Source organism: Balaenoptera ricei, chromosome 5, assembly GCF_028023285.1.
Source record: "Balaenoptera ricei isolate mBalRic1 chromosome 5, mBalRic1.hap2, whole genome shotgun sequence".
NCBI lineage: Eukaryota > Metazoa > Chordata > Mammalia > Artiodactyla > Balaenopteridae > Balaenoptera > Balaenoptera ricei.
Window position 1 is genome coordinate 68,920,577 of NC_082643.1, and position 21,501 is coordinate 68,942,077.

Here is a 21,501-nt window from a genome sequence, read left to right on the forward strand (position 1 = left end):
TGTGGCCACTAGAAAATCTAAAATTCTGTATGTGGCTCACATGATCCTTCTATTGGCCTGATCTGCCTCCAGGTCCTCCTTAGTAGGTTTGAGTCTTTGTAGAGACACATGAAAGTGTTTGCATCTGGGGTTAGTGAATCTGAAGCTGGTCATTTTCCTTTACATAAAGGGCTTTGTACCCAGCGCTTGATTAGCTCTCTTCCATTAGCATGACTCAACACATGTAAACAGGGCAATTCAATGGATGCTTCCAGTTTTTGTTCTTTGAGCAGAAGGCCACCTGCAAAAACAGAGCCTTGTTATCTCAAAGAGCAAGGTTCTGGACCATTATTTTAGAAAGTACTTCTTGTGTCTCTTGCTAATGAACTACACAGCAAGTCATCTGAAAAAAAAAATTTAAGGCGTAATTTCTTTCCTCCTCACAGTAATTTTTTTCCAAGGCTCAAGTCTGTGTCAAAGTTTTCTTAGCCTTGGCATAAATTTCTAGGTATCAGTGAAAATTGATCATAAAAATTCTTCTGGAAGGGAAAATTTGTTTTTTCCACATCTTTATTGGAGTATAAATTCTTTACAATGTTGTGTTAGTTTCTACTGTACAACAAAGTGAATCAGCTCTACGTGTACATATATCCCCATATCCCCTCCCTCTTGCGTCTCCCTCCCACCCTCCCTATCCCACCCCTCTAGGTGGTCACAAAGCACCGAGCTGATCTCCCTGTGCTAAGCAGCTGCTTCCTACTAGCTATCTATTTTACATTTGGTAGTGTATATATGTCCATGCCACTCTCTCACTTCGTCCCAGCTTACCCCTCCCCCTTCCCGTGTCCTCAAGTACCTTCTCGACGTCTGCGTCTTTATTCCTACCCTGCCACTGGGTTCATCAGTACCGTTTTCTTAAATTCCACGTATATGCGTTAGCGTACAGTATTTGTTTTTCTCTTTCTGACTTACTTCACTCTGTATGACAGATTCTAGGTCCATCCACCTGGGAAAATTGTTTTTAAATAAACTGAAGACAAGGATTTATTTGGTAGACAAAGTAGTTAAGGGCAAATTATTTGAATACTGTAGAAATGTCTATCAGTAAGGAAATTAAGTAGGTTGATTGCTTTTAAAAAATCAATATCTTTTTGTTATAAAAACAATATATGCTATTTTGAGAAATTTCAAAAACAATGAAAAGCAAAGAGAAGTAAATAACCAACAATTCCTAATCATACTACCAGAAATAATCATTGTTAATATATAGAGGCCTATCCTTCCAGGGACAGAAAGGTCAAAATAATCCTATATAGAGAAAATTGGCCCCAATTCTATTAACTGTTGGTCAGAAAATAGAACAGTTATTTTTCACCTAACAAAAATAATTCTACCGGCACTAAATTTTGAGAAGATAAATCAGATTTTTACAAGTTTGTTTATAATATCCCTATGTTACAATTTACTAGGTGGACTTAACGTAATCCTTTAGCCTTTACTTCAATAAAACAAGAAAGATATTTACATTACACACATCAAAGATGTGGGTGGGCACGTCTCTCTACATTTTTCTCTTCTCTTCACCAACAAGGTTGTATAAAAATATTAACTGCTTCCCCATAGGCTCATGTATGTTGTGTAGTATCCACGTCATGAGGCAGAAGGATGGATTTTTCACTGGAGTTTTTATGGACCCACATTCAAGTGTTTCCCCAGCTGTGTTTTCAGCTTTGGGTTGCTAAGCTTCTTGAAAAGTAATCAGTTTTGATCATCTTAAATCCCAAAGTAAATTTTCTTTTCTGGAGATTACTCTAGTTGCTAACACAGGTTAGTCTGGGCTATTGAACCATCTTTTAGTGCCGTGACATCCAAACATGAAAGCTGTGGTTTTGCTTCGAGGTGAAAGGGAGATTTGAAATATGACTCTGATTCTTCCCTGCAAGAGGTGAGGTCTCAGAACTACTTTGCTCTTTTTTCAGTTGTATCTTGTCTTATTCTTTGGCCATTTCATCGTATAAGTCTGCTCTCTTCAAAATAGTGTAAATGCCTTTAAAGCCAAGATTCTTATATGATGTTATTTTTTGTATTTGTTTATATGTTTTATAACTTTCTGTGTACACACACAGACACATACTCTCAGTAATACTTGTTTCTTGACTAATGAGAAATACAGTGATATTTAAAAGTTTTGGAGATTGTCATTTATAGGTGATTTCTTGTTAGATAACTTTTATAAATGACTATGTTTAATAGTCCGTAGTTTAAACCTTTCAGCTGTAACCATACAATTAGCCACGAAGAGTCAGAGTGTTTGCTAAGCACTAAGGCTCTGCCATGTAACCGTGCTAGCTTGGGCAGATAAATTAGCCCATCTGTGCCTCAGTTGCCTTATGGAAATGATAGATTACTAATTAACTGAATTAGTTAATTCATGTAAAGTGAATAGCGTGATGACTGGCATATTGATAAGGTGTCAATAAACATTAGCTGCCGCTTCTGCCACTAGTAGTACTATAATCAGTACACTCTTGACCAGTGAGATCAGTTCCTCCACAAGTGGAGAGAGGCTCTCTTCTTCCGTGCTGGAATCTTTGAGAGCTTTCTATGTGGAAAAGTGAGGCAACAAGGGAACATCTGCAGAGCTGGCCAGCTAAACCAAATCAACAACAAGTCGCTATGCGTTTTGTGACACATGCAGATATTAAGAAAATGAGATGAGGGCTTCCCTGGTGGCACAGTGGTTGAGAATCTGCCTGCCAATGCAGGGGACACGGGTTCGAGCCCTGGTCTGGGAAGATCCCACATGCCGCGGAGCAACTGGGCCCGTGAGCCACAACTACTGAGCCTGCGCGTCTGGAGCCTGTGCTCCGCAACAAGAGAGGCCGCGATAGTGAGAGGCCCGCGCACTGCGATGAAGAGTGGCCCCCGCTCGCTGCAACTAGAGAAAGCCCTCGCACAGAAACAAAGACCCAACACAGCGAAAAATAAATAAATAAATTTAAAAAAAAAAAAAAAAGAAAATGAGATGAAAGCAGCAACAGGTGTCCCAGGAGACACTTAATTTGGTCAACATATGCTAACCTCCCACCAGCCATACGGTGCTATCCTGGGTATGGGATACTGAAGAGTAGATATAAGATGTAGTGCCTGCCTTTGCAATCTTCTATCTCCCAGGAGCTATTAAATACAAGATATTTAGGAGTTAGTTGTGTCCATGCAGAGAATGTGTTTTCCCAGATTTCTAGGAAAAAAATTAAAAAGGAGCCCTGTTATACATGAAACACTAGAATAGAGAAAGAAAAGACAGATACTCAATTAAAACATCCAAGCCACTCTATTAATCAGCTATTGCTGTATGATAAACCACTTCAAAACTCAGTGACTAAACCAACAACCGTTTATTATTTCTCATAATTCTGGGGGTTGGTTGAGCTACTTCTCTGTAGATTTTGCCTGGGATCACTCGTGAGGCTGCCTTCAGCTGGAAGGTCCAAGATGGCCTCACTCCCATGTCTGGGAGTCGGTGCTGGCCATTCCTGAGAGCCTCCATTCTCTTCCAAAGGTCTCTCATTCACCAGTAGACTTGCCTGAGCTTCTTTACAGCATGGCCATCTCAGGGTTCCAGGAGGGCAAGAGTGGAAGCTGTAAAGTCCCTCAATGCCTAGGCCCTGAAACTCCCACGGCATGCCAAGGCCAGTGCAGGCAGAATCACAGGGGTGGAGAAATGGTCCCTAATTCTTATTGGGAGAAGCATATCATATGGCAAAGGGGTTGGACACAGCATCAGTTAACTAATTCTGCATTAACAAACCATCCCAAAAGTTATGGCTTAAAACTAATCTCCCACAGCCTATTCGCCTTCCTTTAACATGTGTCATTTTCTCTTTAGTGACATGTGTCATTATCCCTCCTGTTTCTGCGGTTAATCAGTTTGAAATGGCATGACAAAGCTAGGGTCAGTGACTTGAGGAAAAAAGAAAACTACATTTCTTTCTCACTCTCAGAGTTCAAAAGCAGATGAATGAATTGAGGAATAGCTCCAAAAGTCAACTTGGGATAAGATGAAGAGAGGACATGTTTCATTAAGAAGAGGAGCCAGATTCTGAGGGGGGGCCACACCCCTTGGGTCCTCCCTGCACCTGGAGCTTCCTTTGAAGTGAAGGAAATTGCTCCACCACAAGGAGGCGGAGGGAAGCAGGTGGATGTGAGCACGGACTGTGAAACTAGTAAACATTCTGTAAACACCGAGGGGGCGGTCAGCAGCGTGGGCTGACCAATGGTATCTCGAGTTCGTTTTCTTGTCTTCTTATATTTTACCTCATATTTGATCCTGAAGAAGTTCACAACTTAGACAACTTTAAAGTTCTTGGACTTATGACCTAAAGAGCAACAGGTCATTATCCAGGTACCTTCACCTTCTGGCTTCTCTGTTGCTGGGAGAGAAGAACCATGACCCGACCCCCCTAGAGAAGCTGCTCCAAATGGTGTGATTTGCTTTACTTACAAAGGTTAACCTGGGAGTCATTTCACAGAAGGAAGTATGGACAAGAAGGGACAGAGGTAGAAAGGCCAAAAGATATTCATTTCTAGAAAGAAGTTGGAGCCTTTCTGAGCGCTGTTTCTGAGATGAAACACTATGCCATGGGAAAGTAGGTCTTAGAATTAAGAATGGGAATCCCAGAATCAGAAATTCTTACCTGGGGAATGTTTTGGTACAGGGGTACAAATGGAATCGCAAATGTTCCTAGAAAGGAAGAAGTTATCTGGGAGGCAGAGCCCTTTGAACTGGCCGGGTGAGCTCTTTATGTCTGAACAATACACATTCATACATTTTCACAAATGCATGTATGTGATGGATTTAAACATAGGTACATGTGTGTGGTCATGTGTGGGTGGTCTTTTTGTTTGTTTTCCTTTTTTTTAGGCTTGGTGCCTACTCTTCTCTTACAAGCATATCAATTCCCAACCCACCACCTACCCAGATAACCCTTATTAATAATCTAATAAGTATCTTTCCTATTTTTACTGATGGCTATATAATCATATAAAGATGCACACATACACACACAGGTGCTTTCTGATCATTGTTTGTTTTACAAAACAGAAAAATATTACCCTTTTTTTTCTGCACTGTGCTTTACTCAGTCAACAATACCTTCTGAAATTCCTCCTGTCAATTAGCAGAACTCTATGTCATTCTTCTTGATGGCTGTGTTGTTCTATCATAGGCTATGCCATAGTTTATTCAGCCATTCCCTATTGCTTGAAACATTGTAGCTTTCACAGACAATTTGAAAAAAATAAAATAAAACAACTCCCTCCTTCCAAAAAAACACTTTATATGAACCCTTATATTCTAGTGACTTTATTTCTATTGGAGAGTTTCCCAGGAAAAAGATTTCTGGCCTAAAAAGTATATGTATTTTAAATTTGAAGTAGATATCGCCATACTGCTTCCCCAAGAGGCTGTAGCATTTTTCATTCTGACCATGAAAGTGATCCCTTTCCTACAACCCAGCCAGCAAGAGGTGTTTCATATCTTTTAAATTTTAGACAATTTGGTAGGTATAAAATGATATCTCATTGTTAATTTGCATTCCCCTCACTTTGGGTAAATTTGAGGATCTCTCCTTGTTTCTCAGACATTTGGATTTGCTTTTCTGTGAATTGCCCATTCACAGACTTTGTCCATTTTCCTACTGGTTTGTTCTTTTTTTTTTTTTTTTTTTAATATTTGTTTATTTATTTGGCTGCACCGAGTCTTAATTGCTGCATGAGGGATCTTCGGGATGTTCGTTGCGGCATTCAGGATCTTTTAGTTGCGGTATGCAGGATCTAGTTCCCTGACCAGGGATCCAACCTGGGCCCCCTGCATTGGGAGCATGGAGTCTTAACCACTGGACCACCAGGGAAGTCCCCTGGTTTGTTCTTGTTTCTCTTGTCAAATTATAATAAATATTTGTATATTATAAAAATTAAATATACTATGCACGATATGTATTTCTGCAAACCTACTATGGTCAATGATATTTTTATGATATCTTTGCTTTAAAAGTTATAATTTTAGAGTCAAATATGCCTATCTTTTCTCTTGTAGCTTTTGACTTCTCAGTTTTGATCAGGAAAGTTTTCCTGCACAATATAGTACATATAATCTACTAGATTTTCTCGCAAGAGCTTTGCTTTATCTTTATATTTTTACTCATATATTTGTACTATATCCTTGGATGTGCAATCAAACTGGGATCAAATAAGGTACTTATTTGAATACAGTGGCTTTCTACAGAGTTCTAATAACTGGTGAGGAAGTCTCTGCCCCATTTTTACTTTTCTAAAGTTACTTAGATTTTCTTTAGTGTTTAATTTTTTTCTAGAAACTTTAAGATCACTTTATCCAATTGCCAAAAACAAACAACCAAAATACCCACCTTATTGTGAGTTTTCATGAAATCCATACACAATTTGAGGGAACATTTTTATGGCATTGAGTTTTCTCATCCAAGAATATGGCATGTCTTTCCATTTCTCCGTTTACATATTTTAGTATGATTTTGTTATTTCCTTTTTTTGTTATATCCAAATATTCCATAGGGGTTGATTTTAAATGATTTTTTTCCATTCCTATTTTATTGCTAGAGTAGAGAAAAGCTAATGATTTTTTTTTTTTTTTTTGGCATATTTTTGGATCCATCTACTTTACAAAATTCTCTGCTTAATTCTAGGGGATTTTTACTAGATGCCTTTGGGTTTTCTAGGTTTACAATCATATCATCTGCAAAAATAGATCATTTTTCCTCTTCCTTTCCAATGTTTTTTCCAGTTTTCAAATTTGTTGCCATAAAGTTTCAAATTATATTTTCTTTTAATATGTTTAGTCATTTTAATATCTGTTCTTTCTATTTCCTGATCTTTTATAGTTTTGCTTTTTCTTCTTTTAAAAAATTAGGTTGTTTATCAAATGTATAGATTTTTAATACAACAAGATTTTAAATTTATTTATGTATTCAACTACTTTTTTCCTTTCTATTATATTATTTTAAGATTTTACCTTTATTATATTATATTATATTATATTATATTATATTATATTAATTTAAGATTTTACCTTTATAATCACTCTTTATTGTTCTTTTTCTCATTTCTTAGAATGTGGATTTAGTTTCTTTACTTCTCATATTTATTCTTTCACAAGGAAGGGCTTTTGGCTGTAAAATTTTTCTAGTATAATTTCATAGAGTCTTAGAGTATTTTACAAAGGTTGCCTTTTCATAGCTTTCAAGATGGTTGGTTATTTCCCTCTTGATTCTTCTTTAAGCCAAGTATTTTCTAAGTATTTCCTAATTTTCAAGTAGACAGTTTTTGGTCATCTTTTCATAATTTTTTTTCTTATTCATTGAATTAGGATCAGATAATATAACCTATAAAATCTTTATTTTTTGAATTTCAGAAGTTTTCTTTGTAGTCAGCTACATGATCAGTCTTTATAAATGTTCTGCAGGCATATAAAAAGTAATGAAAATTATCTTTATTTGAAATGTAGGGTTTTGTTCAATTATTGTATTGGGAAGCAGTATGGCACAGAGATTAAAAGCAAAGACTTTAGGGAAAATATGTTTATTTTCAATCTTGAACTTACCATGTGACCTTGACCACATCTGTAAGATGTAAATAATAGTATCTGCCTCATAGGGTCTTTGTGAGGATTAAATTATTTAATATTCATAAAGTACTTAGAACAGAAATAAGCACATACCAAATGCTATATAATTAATTGTTTGTAAACAAAAAGAATTAGTCAGTTCATATGTCCTTATTTCCTTCTTTCTCCAGAATTGTCCAATACAGTCAAAGAGATATATTGGGTTAGTATAAGTTTTTTGGTGTTTTTGAGGATGGCTCGTGTGTCAGAACATTATTCTGGTACTATTTTCTTTTAATATAAGTTTTAAATTATTAAAGTGATAGATTTTTAAATGTAATCCTTTTTTTCTTTAGATTTTCAATGCTCATTTTACTTCCTTGAATTTTTCTTATCTCCATTACTTTTTTTTTTTTAACATTTGACCACACAAATTAGAATTTCTTTGCCCTTTAATAAACTTAATCCCAATCTCATTCTTCCTTAACTAAGTTGCCTTTTCCCCCAAATAGTACATAAATAACCATTCTCATTATACTTTAGAATGCTGAATTTCCTTCAGAGCAGTTCAGGCAAATTAAGTAGCCTGTATAATCACAATGGATTACAGATGTGCTCCCAAAATGATGTTAAATGTACTGAGTTCCACAGTCCATTCATTCTTACAATTTCCAGTGCCATTCATTTTTTGTGTTAATCCAAGTTTCTGTCTCAAATCATGTTCCTTCTCCCTAAAGAAATCCCTTTAAGATTTCTTGTAGTTCATGTCTATTAGTAATAAACGATCTAGGTCTTTGTTTATCTGAAAAAGTCTGAGTTTCACTTCATATTTGCAAGGCTCTTTCACTGGGTGTAGAATTTGGGGTTGACAGTTTTTCCCTTCCAGCATTTTAAAGATGTTCCCCCATTGCCTTAGGCTTTATTCCTTTCTGACCAGAAGTCTGATCTTTCTTATCTTCCTTCCACAGGCCTGATCCATGAGGAAGCATTTCTCCCACCTTCTACCCTGCACCAGTCTTTCTCAGGAGGTCTGTGGAGAAGAGCCTCTGATTAGGTATGACTCCTCTTTTTACCTGCGACTCCCAGGGTGTCTATACTCTCATGATAGCCCAAACTTGACTTTAGAAATTTACTACAGATTTTAGCTGAATTTTTCTTACTTGCTTTCATGGCAGATCTGCCTTCTTCCCATGCTCTGCTTCAGATTAGCTAGTACTCATATTTTTTCCTTGGAAGTGCCTATCTTCTCTTAGATTTCAGGCTAGCTGGTTGCCCTACAACTTCAGATCACTAATGGGCCCCAGAAGAGTTATGATTTTGTAGATTATTCTACTTTTTCTTAGGGTGTGAGTGATGTTCTTTCCAGTTTTTTATTTTCTAAGAAGAATCCACCTACTTAGATTTTAAGTGTAATTTTAAAACATTATTATATAATTTATAAATCTAGCGAAAAAAATATATATATATATACACACACACATATATATAATCCCTTCTTAGGGTACTTTTATAACTTAACTTATTAAATTTTTTAACATGTTCAACTGCATGGTAAATTATAAAGATAATATATTAAAATTTCTTTTTAAATATTCCAATTATCTGTTGTAGTAGATTGTATTTTCCAAAATGGCTACCACACCACAATTCCCATCCCATATGCTCTTCAATGTGACCTTGACACTTCCCATCATGATATAGAAAGTATTTTTTCATCCCTTTGAATCTGGGTGGCCTTGTGACTCTTTCTACCATTAGAATATGGGAGAAGTTATGCTATACAAGTTCTGGTCATAGACCATAACTGACCTGTCAGCTTCCACTTCACTAGGCTAATGGAGACTCCAAGTCTTGCAGTGATCTTGTGATCCAGGTTCCTTGGATTCTCCCTTAATTCTCTGATGAGTATGTGAGGAGAGAGAAGTTGTTTTAGCACTTGTTTACAGCCTGTTCATCTTTTTGTTACTTGATTCTATTCTCAAGTATTTTTAGATCCTTTCAACAACTCTTATAGATCATTACCTCACGTTATTTTTGTGCATCTCTTCTGTCTTGTCTGATTTTGTGTTCACAATTCCAAGGTCATTCTAATGGCATCCTAAAGTTATCCACCAGAACTGTGTTTCTTAAAAATCAAGTTGTTGTTATATTTCTAAAAGTGTTTGGTTTATAGTTAGATGTTTAACGTCTGATGCATACTTTGGTGTTTGATGCAAATGGGATTATGACTGTTATACCTTCTTTATAAAAAGTATCTTTTATCATAATGGAATATCTTTTTTTTGTCCTGTTTAGTGATTTTAAACTTAAATTTTACCTTTGCTGATGTTAATACGCTTCTTCAGGTCTTTTCATCTTTTCATTTGCCTCCTTTCCTGCCCTCGTTTCATCACGTTAACAGCATTTAGTTAAACTTTGTGTTTGAAAGCCTCTGAAATTTACTTATTCCGCAAATATTTATTGAGCACCTACTATGTCTTAGACTATATCTGGGCATTGGTGTAAAAAACAAAGATCCCTTATCTTAAGAAATATTATGGGAGGAGACAGACAATAAACAATACACTAAATAAATAAGCAATTAACATAACGTGTTAGAAGTGATAATGATGTGGAAAAAAGTAAAAGTAGAGCAGGGTATGTAAGATTGGGAGTACAAGGGGGAGGAGTTTGTAATTATAAATAGTGGTCATGATAGACCCCACTGAGATGGTGAAATTTGAGTCCGAATTAAAGGAGGGAGGAAGCAGTCCATGTGGACACCTGGAACCTGGAAGTGTTCCAAGCAGGAAGAACAGCCAATACCAAGTTGTAAGGAGGAGGTATGCTTGCTGTGTACGAGGAAAAGCCAGGAAGCCAGTGTGGCTGGAGTAGAGTGAAAGGGAAAAGTCGTAGATGAGGACTGAGAATCGGCATGGATCTGGCAACAGGACGTCATTGGTACCTTGGCTGAGGGTGTGCGGTTTTGATGGAGTGACGGGGAAATGCCATGTTCTTCATGATGGTGGATATGCTTAATTCTACTTCTCTCCAATTCGTTTATGATTGGTTTGATTTTATTTTATAAGCTTTTTCTTTTTCCTAATTTCCACAAGTTTGATCAATATCTGAGGTGGGATATCTCCAGTCTAAATTCCTTGAGTTTTCCGCTGCCCAGCCGTAAACTCATTTCTGTCTTCACCTGCCACAAGAAGAGGCAGGGATTTTTAGCTATTCTTTCCTGCAGACCTTTGGTACAGAGGAAAGAAGAGGGCTGTGTGTGACTTTGGGCCACTGTATCAATCTGGGTGGCAAACAGGTGCTGTAGTCAAATCCAGTCATTGAAAACAGCTTATGAAAAGGGGCCATTTCCAAAGGTGAGGAGAGGGACAGTGCAGACTCAGGGCTACTGACAGTGTGTGTTTTGGTGGGTGGGTGAAGGCATTACCACGCAGGAGAAGCAGTGGCTAGAACTCTGAGAGAAAGAGAGCTTGTGCCCTGTGTCAGAAAATGAAAGCACTCTATTACTCTGGAAGGGGAGTTTAAATGCACGTAAGAAAGCATGTCACTTCCCTCAGAATTCTATACCTCCAAAGCGTCATCTTTTCCAGTTTCCTGCTCCTGCATTGCTCTTTTCTTGGTGACCTGTGACCTGCTATTCCCACCCAAGCGGTTCAGCCCCATCCCAGACATGGGCACAGATTTTCAGTCTTGGAGAATTATATGAAAGCCAAATTAGTCTGTCTCTGACTTTGGACTGATACTCATAATTCATTTCTGGTTACAAGAAACAACAAATCCAGCTAGCCTAAGTACACCCCAGATACCAGGTGTACCCCCTTATCTACTCTTTGGAGCTCTAGTTCAACTTGGCCTAAACTCCAATACCACCGCCCATGAGAGTTCAGAGTCCTTGGTACAATCTCCGGGGGCTCCTGGGTTCCCTTCTCTTGCTCCTCCCTGTCTCCAACTCCCACATCCTCATGGGATCTGTCACTTCTGCTTCTTGTCAACCTGGCTTTTAAGTCTAGACATTTCATCAGTTTGCCCCCCAGGTATTCCCATTACTTCAGCATGTTGTGAGTATAAAAACTTTAATAACAGGTCACATTTCATTTGGTCTCAGTTTATTTTTTCTTCAAATACTCTCCAGTTTAAGGAGGCCGTCCTGTGCTTATGATAAGAGAACAAAGAAGTCCACAGCATTGGTTGCTGGTATATTTTTACTGGGGCGGGGTGGGGGGGGAAGTAATATAAATTCTTTCCTAGGGAGAGTAGAGCAAAAATCAGCAGCTCCTCAGAAACTTGGAATGGACATAGCCTCAATTTGATAAATTGCCCTCCATCAGATTCACAGAACAACAAATGGATTTGGGTGGCTCCCCTGATTATGGCACCACCACCATCTGTGAGAATTGTTAGTATGTGTGGTGGCCCCATGTTTCAGTGGAATGGCCATCAGAAATAAGTAACTTTCCGTTTGTGAAAACATCGCCAAATATTCTAGGCGATATGACAGTCCATGTAACTAGGGATGATTTTCAAAATATTTAACAATCAGTACAGCACGGGCATCAACCAGTCTGAATAGACCTGAACAATCAGAAGAGATGTCAGGAGTAAACACCCAGTACAGCCACAGCTGAATATCTACCCTGCCTATGACTTAATATCAACTCTGCTAATTCACATCATTTTGTACCCAGATGCTTCCTTTCTCCTTCCCTTTCCAAACTATACTTTGCCCATTCATTCATACATCCATCCATCCATCCATCCATCCACCCATTCATTCAACAAACACATGATTAAGCTTTTCCACGTGCTTTCCCAACCTTTCTCAGCTCCTGTCCTGTTGTCGCTCACACAGGTATCTTCCCTAATTAAGTCCTTGCGTGCTTAACCTCATCCGGGCATCTGTTTCTCACAGGACCCAGACTAACTCCTAATGGTGGTGTCAAGATCATAGACAGCAGAGCTCGCTTGTTACATTTGGGTCAATCCATCCTTGGATCATTACAGAGGGTAACTTCACTTCCGTTACTTTGGGCAGGCGCATTGACAGACCCTGATTACTCTTTCTCACTATGTTCCTCTTTCCATTTAAGCAGGGATGAAGAGGGTAGGTAGTATACAGTTTCTATAGAACAAGGAGATTTGTAGGAGGGGGGATGGGGACAGGGAGGAATAATGGCAATCAGTTTAGAACATTTGGCTTTGAGATGACTAGCACTTGGGACTGACCTGCTGGTGACCTGTGGCATGTGGTTCCTGGTTCCTTTATTCTGGAGACGATGCTACCTTCAGATTGGTAGAGGGTAGATCAGAAGACTCACAGGTCTTCTTCCACCTTCAAGTTCAAAGGAGTTGGTGTGTGCAGCGTCCCCCTGGGGCAGAGATGAGGAGGGGACATGCCCAGCATGACTGCTGTCCCCTCTGCCAAAACTGCACAGCTATATGACATGAAGAACAAGCATCCAAAGTGGGAGAAAGGACTGAAGGCCAGCCTCTCCCCTGCCACGTGGATCATGCCACTTCAGGGGGACAGGCTGAGCTGAAAAGACCAGCCTCGCCGCCCTAGGCTGATGGCCGGTACTGACATTGACAAAGCCTCAATTAAGGCAGTACAAACAGAGAACTTGGAGATCTGGGGCCTCTATTACCCAGGCCGGTTTATAACACTGTTCCTAGCTCTTAACTCTCTGCAAATGTTCATCGAACTGAGCTGAATGGATTTGAAAATAAAATGCAGGCATCTTTCAGACAGTCTCATACCCCAGGGAGAATGAGCTTCTGCTGTCTGCGCTTTGGCGCCTTGGTTGCAGTTGAGGTCAACATTTCCAATGCAGGATTAGCTGAGCCACCCAGTAATGGGGGACTCCAGGAAAGGTTCATGATGGCAACAACCCCACATTCTCATAATTGGCGAGGGAGAGTAGGAGGGGAAAGTATTCATTACTCTGGGATAATCTAAACTTCGACTGGAAGTGCAGCTTCCACGCTGAACTTGGGAGGAGCTGGCAGCTCCTGGAGCCACAGTGACCAGAACTGGCCATGGAGATGCCTTCGTCCACATCACCGGAATCCATGTTCACTGCTTGCTGTGGCTTCAAGACCACCGGGAAGCGTCCTTGTTTACTCCAGGCACCTCATCATGGAGTAGTGGCAGGTGCCCAGGGAAATTCAGCTCTAAGAAGGGCTGAAAAGAGAGGCAACCATCCAGGTTCATTGTCCGAGCTGAGAGGAGCATCTTCACCTGCTCATGACCTGAGAACAGACAAACGAACTTCCCTTTGCTGAGACTCTGTTAGTCAGAGTCAGACCAAGAGCTGTCTCCACATTAATGGTGAGTGGTTTTCCTGATATCCCTTCTTATACTCTTTGACTTAGGAGAACTGAAGGACAGGATTCTTGGCAATGATCCCCGTTTTTGAGAACCTGCCCTCTCTTGGATGGAAGCAGAAGTTCAGTGGGAAGGAAAACACTTCCCTACCTAGAAAGTTAGCTTCTTCTGTGCTTATCACACACGAAGGAACCAGCAACGTTGATTCCTCTCTTGCTTTTGCCTTTTCCACTCCATCCCTTATTGGGCCGTTTTGTGTGTGTATCTGTGAGTCATTGTACGTTACTAGTTATTATGAACTTTCAACTTTCTCAGGAAAAAGTTTGAAGAAGTTGGGCTCTTAGGCCTAGACAGAACACTCCATTAGACAACATAAAAGACAGCAAGTATATGGAGGGTTTGTGAAGAGAATGGTCATATGGTCTTCTTCACTGAGGACTGAGTATACAAAACATAGAATTAAGTGGGATTTAAATTATACAACACTGAAAAAGCTTATGAAGTTTGAGGTGAGGATTTTAACTAAGGTTTACCAAAGTCGTCAACTCCTCTTTAAAGGAATTTCAATTCATCTAAATATCTACAGATGTTACTGTCACCTGAGAGCACAGGTCTTTTTCAAGTTCTTCTCAAGGTGCCAGCCAATGCTGACTGTGGGCATGAAACTCTGAGACCACATTTGAGAAGTTGCTAGTTTTTCTACCCACTCAGAGAACCCACCTCTACATTCGTGAAAATTGTTAAGGCGTAAGAAGCCTCAGGTTCTCTGGAGTGACACACACAGAATCTAGAAGCAGGACAAGACCCTGTTCCCATGAGCCCCCTTCTTGGCTAAGGGCCAAGGCGAGGCTATGTGGAGCCTGGGAAAGCTACAGGCTCTAAAGTAAGCAGATCTGCACCCCAGTGTCAGTGCCGTCATTTACTAGCTGGGTGAACTTGGGCAGAACTCTTTAACAACTTAAAGCCTTTACATGAGAAGAAACAAGCTGACTTTCCTCTTTCCTGCAACTGCACAAGCACCCGGTAATTTCCACTTGTGCTTTAATCCTTTGTCTTTAACTCTGCTTCTCCATTGATTATGGGTTCCTGGAAACAGAGATTCTTCTCAGCCTTAACAGTGTTTAACAATTTTTTTTGAATAAGTGAATGAATGAAGAATGAATGTCTAGAATGTAGTATTACTGTGAAAATTAAATGTAATAAAGTTAGTTCCCTTCCCAAAGTCTACAAGCCCAGACTCCTGGGAAAAGGAAAGAGGGATAGTTCCAAATTTAACCTAACAATGGGCATTCCCTCCCTTCCCTCATTCCTTCCCTTGTTTTATAGTCATCTTTAGTTCTTTTAACTAATATTTATTGAAGGCACTGGGCTGTGTTCCTTCCAGGCACTGGGCTACGTCCTGAAGGTCTAGGAAAAGTCGTGTTCACTAGCTGACTGTCTAGAGAGCAGACTGTCTGTAAAAAATTACAATCAGAACAATAACTGCTGGACTAGGGCGTGAGGAGAGCACAGCGCAGGCGCGGATGTCGGCTTGGGAAAGCCAGGGGAGATTCTATACAGGAGGTGGCATCTGTGCTGAGACATGAAGAGGGAGAAGGAGTTACCCAAGCTGAAGGAGGAGAAATACCTGAGTGTCAGGTTTGCCTGTAACCTGCTGGGCATGTTGGACAAGTTACTATACCACTCAGAGACTCAACTTCTTCATCTGCTAAGTAGAGGTAGCTCATGGGGTTTCTGCCAGGATTCTGTAAGAGAACATATACAAGTGCATAACATCAATCCAGGCGATGGTAAATGAGCAAGAACTGTCAGGATGGTGCTGCATGGGTAAGAGCCTAGCAGTGAGAGGCACTGTGCTGTTATGGGAACCACACTCATGTTTGTTGGGATATCCAAGGGGACCCCAACAAACAGTGACTCTCCTAAGTTTGGAATAATTGGAGAAAAATTCCAAAGAGTAATCATGGAGGCCAAAATATCGCCTTTCAAATGGTAATAGCTAAATTGGAGAACGAGGCCTGGAACAAGGAAAAACAGAGCTTGAAGGCACCCGGCCTGAGCAGATCTGGGCACGGCAGCTTCTCAAACAGAAGCCTGCCTGGGGAAGCCTCAGCACGTGCAGCAGCAGAGGAAAGCTCGGGCTCACTCCCAAGACAGAAAGGGGAGGAGAGAAGCCAAGCTCGCCTGTGGTTTTTTTCCATTTTTCCAGTGATGGACTTGCAGGGGCAGAATGAGTGAAGGGCGAAGCATGGTCGGAGTTTGCTTTGGAAACCACTCTCCTGTGGAAATGGGGGTGTGGGGGGGCAGTCCCTCTAACACAGTGTTACCAGGGCATGGGGGCTGGGGCGTGGGTGGTATTCTGTGGGTGGAAGGGATGTGGAGGTGTTGATGAGGTATGATTGGCAGGCAGGGGCCAGGTCATGAAAAGCCCAGCGTGCCAGGCAAGGCAAATGAACTGAAGGTGGGATGTCTGCAGAGAAGAGTCTCAGACCAGGACTGCCGAGGAGACTTGACTAGCGCGGCTGGCATTGCAGAGTGTACAGATATGGTGGCACCAACCATTGTGCTTATAGGAAGAAAGAAGGCTGGCACCCTGGTTCTGCCAGGCCATTAGGAAGCTGAGGATGCAGGCGAGGAAGTGGGATCTGGACCAGACAGGCTTGAAGTGAAAACAGTAGGGAACAGTATTCTTGGGCAGCCTCTAGGAGTCAAGAACCAGGGATCACAATCAATTCAAAGAGGAAGGTAAAATTTGGGTAGGGGAGTGGAAAATCTGAATGGCTAAAAGAATATAGGCGAGAGCAGCATTCTCAGATTTTTTTCTTGAAATTGAAGATTTTTGCATGATAAGAAGATCCAAGCGGTGGCCCCGAAAATGGGCAGCTTAAGAGGAGTAGTGATAAATGTCCTTAGAGTTGACAAGGTCAAGGATGTAGAGGGGTTGTCTACAAAGACATGGAAGCCCCCAGGATGAGGCCAAAGTTCAAAAGGAGAGGAGACATTTTACACCTTTGGCACATGGTATTGGGTCAGTTATAGTAGCTATATATGATGGAACCAAGAAAGAAAGATACGAAAACCTTCAAAATAGCAACAACCATCAGCAAAAAAATTGAATAACCCACCTGGTTTATGCAAGGATGGAGTCATAAAAACATAGATATTCACATTTGTGGAATATAGGCCTTGTAACATTTACAGAGAGAGCAATAATGATGTCTTTTTTTGTTTTTCTACTAAAGAGGAGTGTGCCGTGCTGGCCGCAGGTCTGTGTAGGAAACGGTCACAAAATGTGTGCCACCTCCAGTGACCAATGTACTCCCTCTCCCGCCAAAAGCACACAACCCAGAGAGTGCTCCCAAACTGTACATCCATCAAGTATCCTAGAAGCTCATCTGCAAGCCAGATAACACATGGGCTGTGAGTTTGTGAGAGAAATGCAATCTCTTCCGCATACACAGAACCAGACGGCATCTATCCCATCAGCTGATATCTGTGATTATCACTATTATTTTCCATAATTGGCCTTCTGGGTTCTGCTTACTTGTAACTTGCTAAGTACTTGTAATTATCCAATAAAAGATTTGGAGCTAAGCTAGTTCAAAAAAGAAACTGAGGCCAACATGATGCAATATGTACAGCAATTCCATCTCATAATGCTAAATACTTTCAGCTAAAGAGATGCCTTTTATTACAATCAGATGGAATATGTTCACTTTTGCTGTGGCATTCAGTCATCTTAGACAACTCTACAAATATGCTGTGGGGGAAGAAAAAGGAAGCAAAGAGGGGCTAAAGTAGTTCTGACAAATCTTGAGGTACGGTCTTAGCAATAGTTCATTGCCGGGAAGAATCCTTGAGAATGCCAACCTTCATTGTAGTGATCTAGAAGGAAAGAGCTTTGAAAACAGACCTCCTTTCCCCCCATAGATTTCCCTGTCAAGATACATAAAAGAATTCAGACTAATCAAAAAGCCCAAGTGAGCTGGCTGGCTAACTAGGACAGGCGCAACCTTGAGTTCAGAGAGCTCTCTAATGTATTCCACCTGTCTCTCCAAAGAACAAAGTTTACAGGATATGTTGATGGCAAAGGAGGCTTGCTTCTAAAGAGTGAGATGATCATATGGTAGCCGAAATGGCATATCGTAGAAGCTCAGCACCAAAAATACTGTCGCTCTTAATAAATGACCCATGCCCTAGATGCTGAATTTCTTTCTCTTTCTTCTTCCCTTCCTTCCTTCCCTCCCTCTCTTCTTTTCCTTTCTTCCTTCCTGTCTTTCTTTCTCCCTCTTTCTGTCTTTCTTTCTTCCTTTCGCTGTTTAATCGTCATGAGAGAAGTAGCCAGCAGTAATGCGAAGACGTGAAGGGTCAGCTCTTGAGGCTGTTTATCATCTGGCCCACCTTACCCATCCAAACCAAGCATAGGATGGCTCCTCTTTACCCCAGCAAGGTGCACTTTTCATTTTCTTGTCCTTTCCCTCATCCCCCTCTCATACCTTCCTCCCCAACACACACAAGTTGGGATCATCCCTGCCTCCACCTGCTGTCCTGCCTGGATTTGTGTGCCCTTCTCAGCTATCTCTCCAAATCCTAAAAGGTTTGATTCATGTTCCATTCTCCATGAAATCTTGCCTAATGACACCAGCCAACACCAATCTTTTCCTTTCCTGATTATCCCTCCCATTTACTCTCAAACCAAGGATAGAAATGGCTGCTGTGCTTGGACTTGGGTCTTGAAGATTCCAAGGTTACCTCTGAGCTCAAGGGCACCACGGCCTTCTAGCAATGACAGTGAGAATGATATGGGAGGAGGGAACGGAGCGGTGTGTGTCTAGTATTTGCCAAGCTTGGTCTAAACCATCTAACTTGGTAGTGGTTATATTGGAACTTAATATTATGTTGTCCATATAATCCAGTTGTATGCAGTCCTATGCTCTTATGACCCTTCTGATAACATTTGCAGATTTTAAAGGGATAGACTGTTGAAGTTTTAGAGAGAAATAACCATAAATGATGTCATAGAGAGTTACAACTGATCATTCTTTTTTTTTTTTTTTTTTAAAGGTAGAATAAGAGGCTCTTTTCTTTTTTTTTTTAAATTTATTTATTTGTTTATTTATGGCTGTGTTGGGTCTTTGTTTCTGTGCGCGGGCTTTCTCTAGTTGTGGCAAGCGGGGGCCACTCTTCATCGCGGTGCGCGGGCCTCTCACTATCGCAGTCTCTCTTGTTGCGGAGCACAGGCTCCAGACGCGCAGGCTCAGTAGTTGTGGTTCACGGGCCCAGTTCCTCCGCGGCATGTGGGATCTTCCCAGACCAGGGCTCGAACCCGTGTGCCCTGCATTGGCGGGCAGATTCTCAACCACTGCGCCACCAGGGAAGCCCCATTCTTGAGGGGCCCCTCAAGTTGGCCTTCCCTTCTTGGGGTTGGTTTGACAGACCCCAAAAAGATGATTTTGAGGATGCACCCAGGGATGATGGATTTCCTGGCGTGTTTTCTTATAAATATATGTATAAATGTATCCATATGTATATATATTCTATATTTACATACTCAGTGTATAAACCAGATTAGTAATTCATTTGCAATTGGAGACAGTCCTTCCCAGAAACTACACTTCCCAGGGCTACTTCTACAAGACACTTCCCTCTGAATAGAGGATGGGTAAGAACTTTGATTAGTGTCCAGGAAGTTGTCCAGGGAGCATGAAATCAGAACCTTTCCCCATTTTTTCCCAGTGGGTTAAACTGCTCTGGCCCTGCCATTTGCTGGCTGTGCTGGCTTTCAGCGAGTGTTCAGCGTCTCTGTGCCTCGGTTTTCCAGCGTCTATGCAAATAGTAATAGTGCCTAACTTATAGGATTGTGGTACAAAGTGCTTACAACACTTAAGTAGCACCAGCTAAGCACTTATTCAGTGTTTGTTTCTTATGATTATTGTGTATATCTTTTCACCAGTACTTTAGAAATAGCATTTCCATAAATAATGCAACGGCCCTAATGGAATAATGAAGCCCATATTGATTTTTTTAGTCTTTAAAGATTATTCTAAATCCAGGAGTACCAAGTCGAGGGGCTTACTGTGTGAGATACATCTACTTTTTCCTTTCCTTTTATACACCGTTTCTGGGAGTAAGCTCCACTCATGGTTCAACTTCTGTTCTCAATTTTTATTCATCAAACCCCAGAAGCAGAAGGCCGTGTATCTGAATACAGCAAGTGAAGCCCCATAGCCTCGACGGCTTTAGAAAACGCTTTCTGCGCTGTCACTTCCTGCAAATTCTTTTACCCAGAAACCGTGTTCCCCGTCTACCCTCCCTAAGTCTGTGATTTTCTCCCCCTCCCCGGTGGGGCCTGGCGCCCTTCAAAGATGATTGACACACACGGAAGGCAACTGTAGGCAGGCCTTCTGGATGATTCACCAGGCTGGAGGCTGGGCTGGCCCTCCTCCTGCTGGCGGGCCGGTACTTATTCCGGAAACACCGGCAAGTAGAAGGTTTTGCTGCTTTAGTCTTATTTTGTTGTCGTTGTTAATAATAAAGTAGTAGCCACACCTACCATAGTTTCTATTGGATAAAAACGTGAATGGGTTTTTGTCTGTTTGGTTTTTTTTTTAAGCTTCAGCTCTCTACTAAGTGCACCCTTTCCCAGGTGGGGCAGGTAGTCTAGAGCACTCTGGGACGGCTGGGGAGAGAAGCCAGCTCTTTTGCAAGTGAAGTATCCAGAGCCCGCCCTGCACCCCAGCCCTTGACTAGAATTTCTCCTCCTTCCCTCCTTGGTTGTTTTACAAGGTATCGAATGACTGGCGGCACCCAGTCAATGTGGAGGCCAAGAGAATGGAATCAACACCTTCCTCCCCTCCCCCTCTCCATCCCTCCCTCCCCCTCCCCTCCCCTCCCCCTCCCCTCCTCCTCCCCTCCCCACCCATCCCCCTCCCCTCCCCTCCCCCCTCCCACTTATCCTTCTTCCTCCACCCCTCCCCCAGCCAAAACACCAACCAACCAATCCAAAAACCTCTGAAGAAGGACAGTGTTAGAACTATGGAACCAAAGCATTTCCAGTATCAAGAGACAAGGGAGCTAGAGTAGAGGGGAAAAGCCGGAATTTCAACTTTTTTTCTTCTTCAAGGGAAAAAAATAGAATATATCTCTGGGCAAGCAGGCCAGCCTCCCGGGAGGGAGAGCCCACGATTTCCCCAGGTAGTACATTCCAGAGAGTGAATAAATTGTCCATAGATACTGGACGGGGGCAGGGGGGCCATAGAAATACACGACATTTAAATACAATGATGGAAGCTGTTTACAGTCCTCTGAAAGATGCCAAAGGGTTTAACAGTCAGTCGCAATAGCTCACAGCAGCCGCTGTGACACCAGAAGAGTTGTAGCGTTCCAGTCTTTTCCTACTGGAAAAGCTGAAGCAACACAATGACTTGCCCAGGGTCACGCACCATGCTTGGGACAGAAATAATCCTGACTGCTCCTTCCGGGCTCTACCCAGCTGACAAAGCCACCTTATTACTGTACTATCGTTCGAATCGGAATCATTTAAATTGCTCCTAATTGCAGG

The 21,501-nt window shown here is 41.3% G+C and overlaps 1 protein-coding gene across 1 annotated transcript in view; it reads left to right on the forward strand.

Moving 5' to 3' along the window:
- Positions 1-21,501, forward strand: part of LNX1 (ligand of numb-protein X 1) — a 220,692-nt gene that overhangs the window by 47,458 nt on the left and 151,733 nt on the right. Inside the window, exon 2 of the mRNA XM_059922988.1 lies at positions 8,587-8,672. The gene's annotated coding sequence lies outside the window, so the exon portion shown is untranslated. The remainder of the gene's footprint in view (positions 1-8,586; positions 8,673-21,501) is intronic.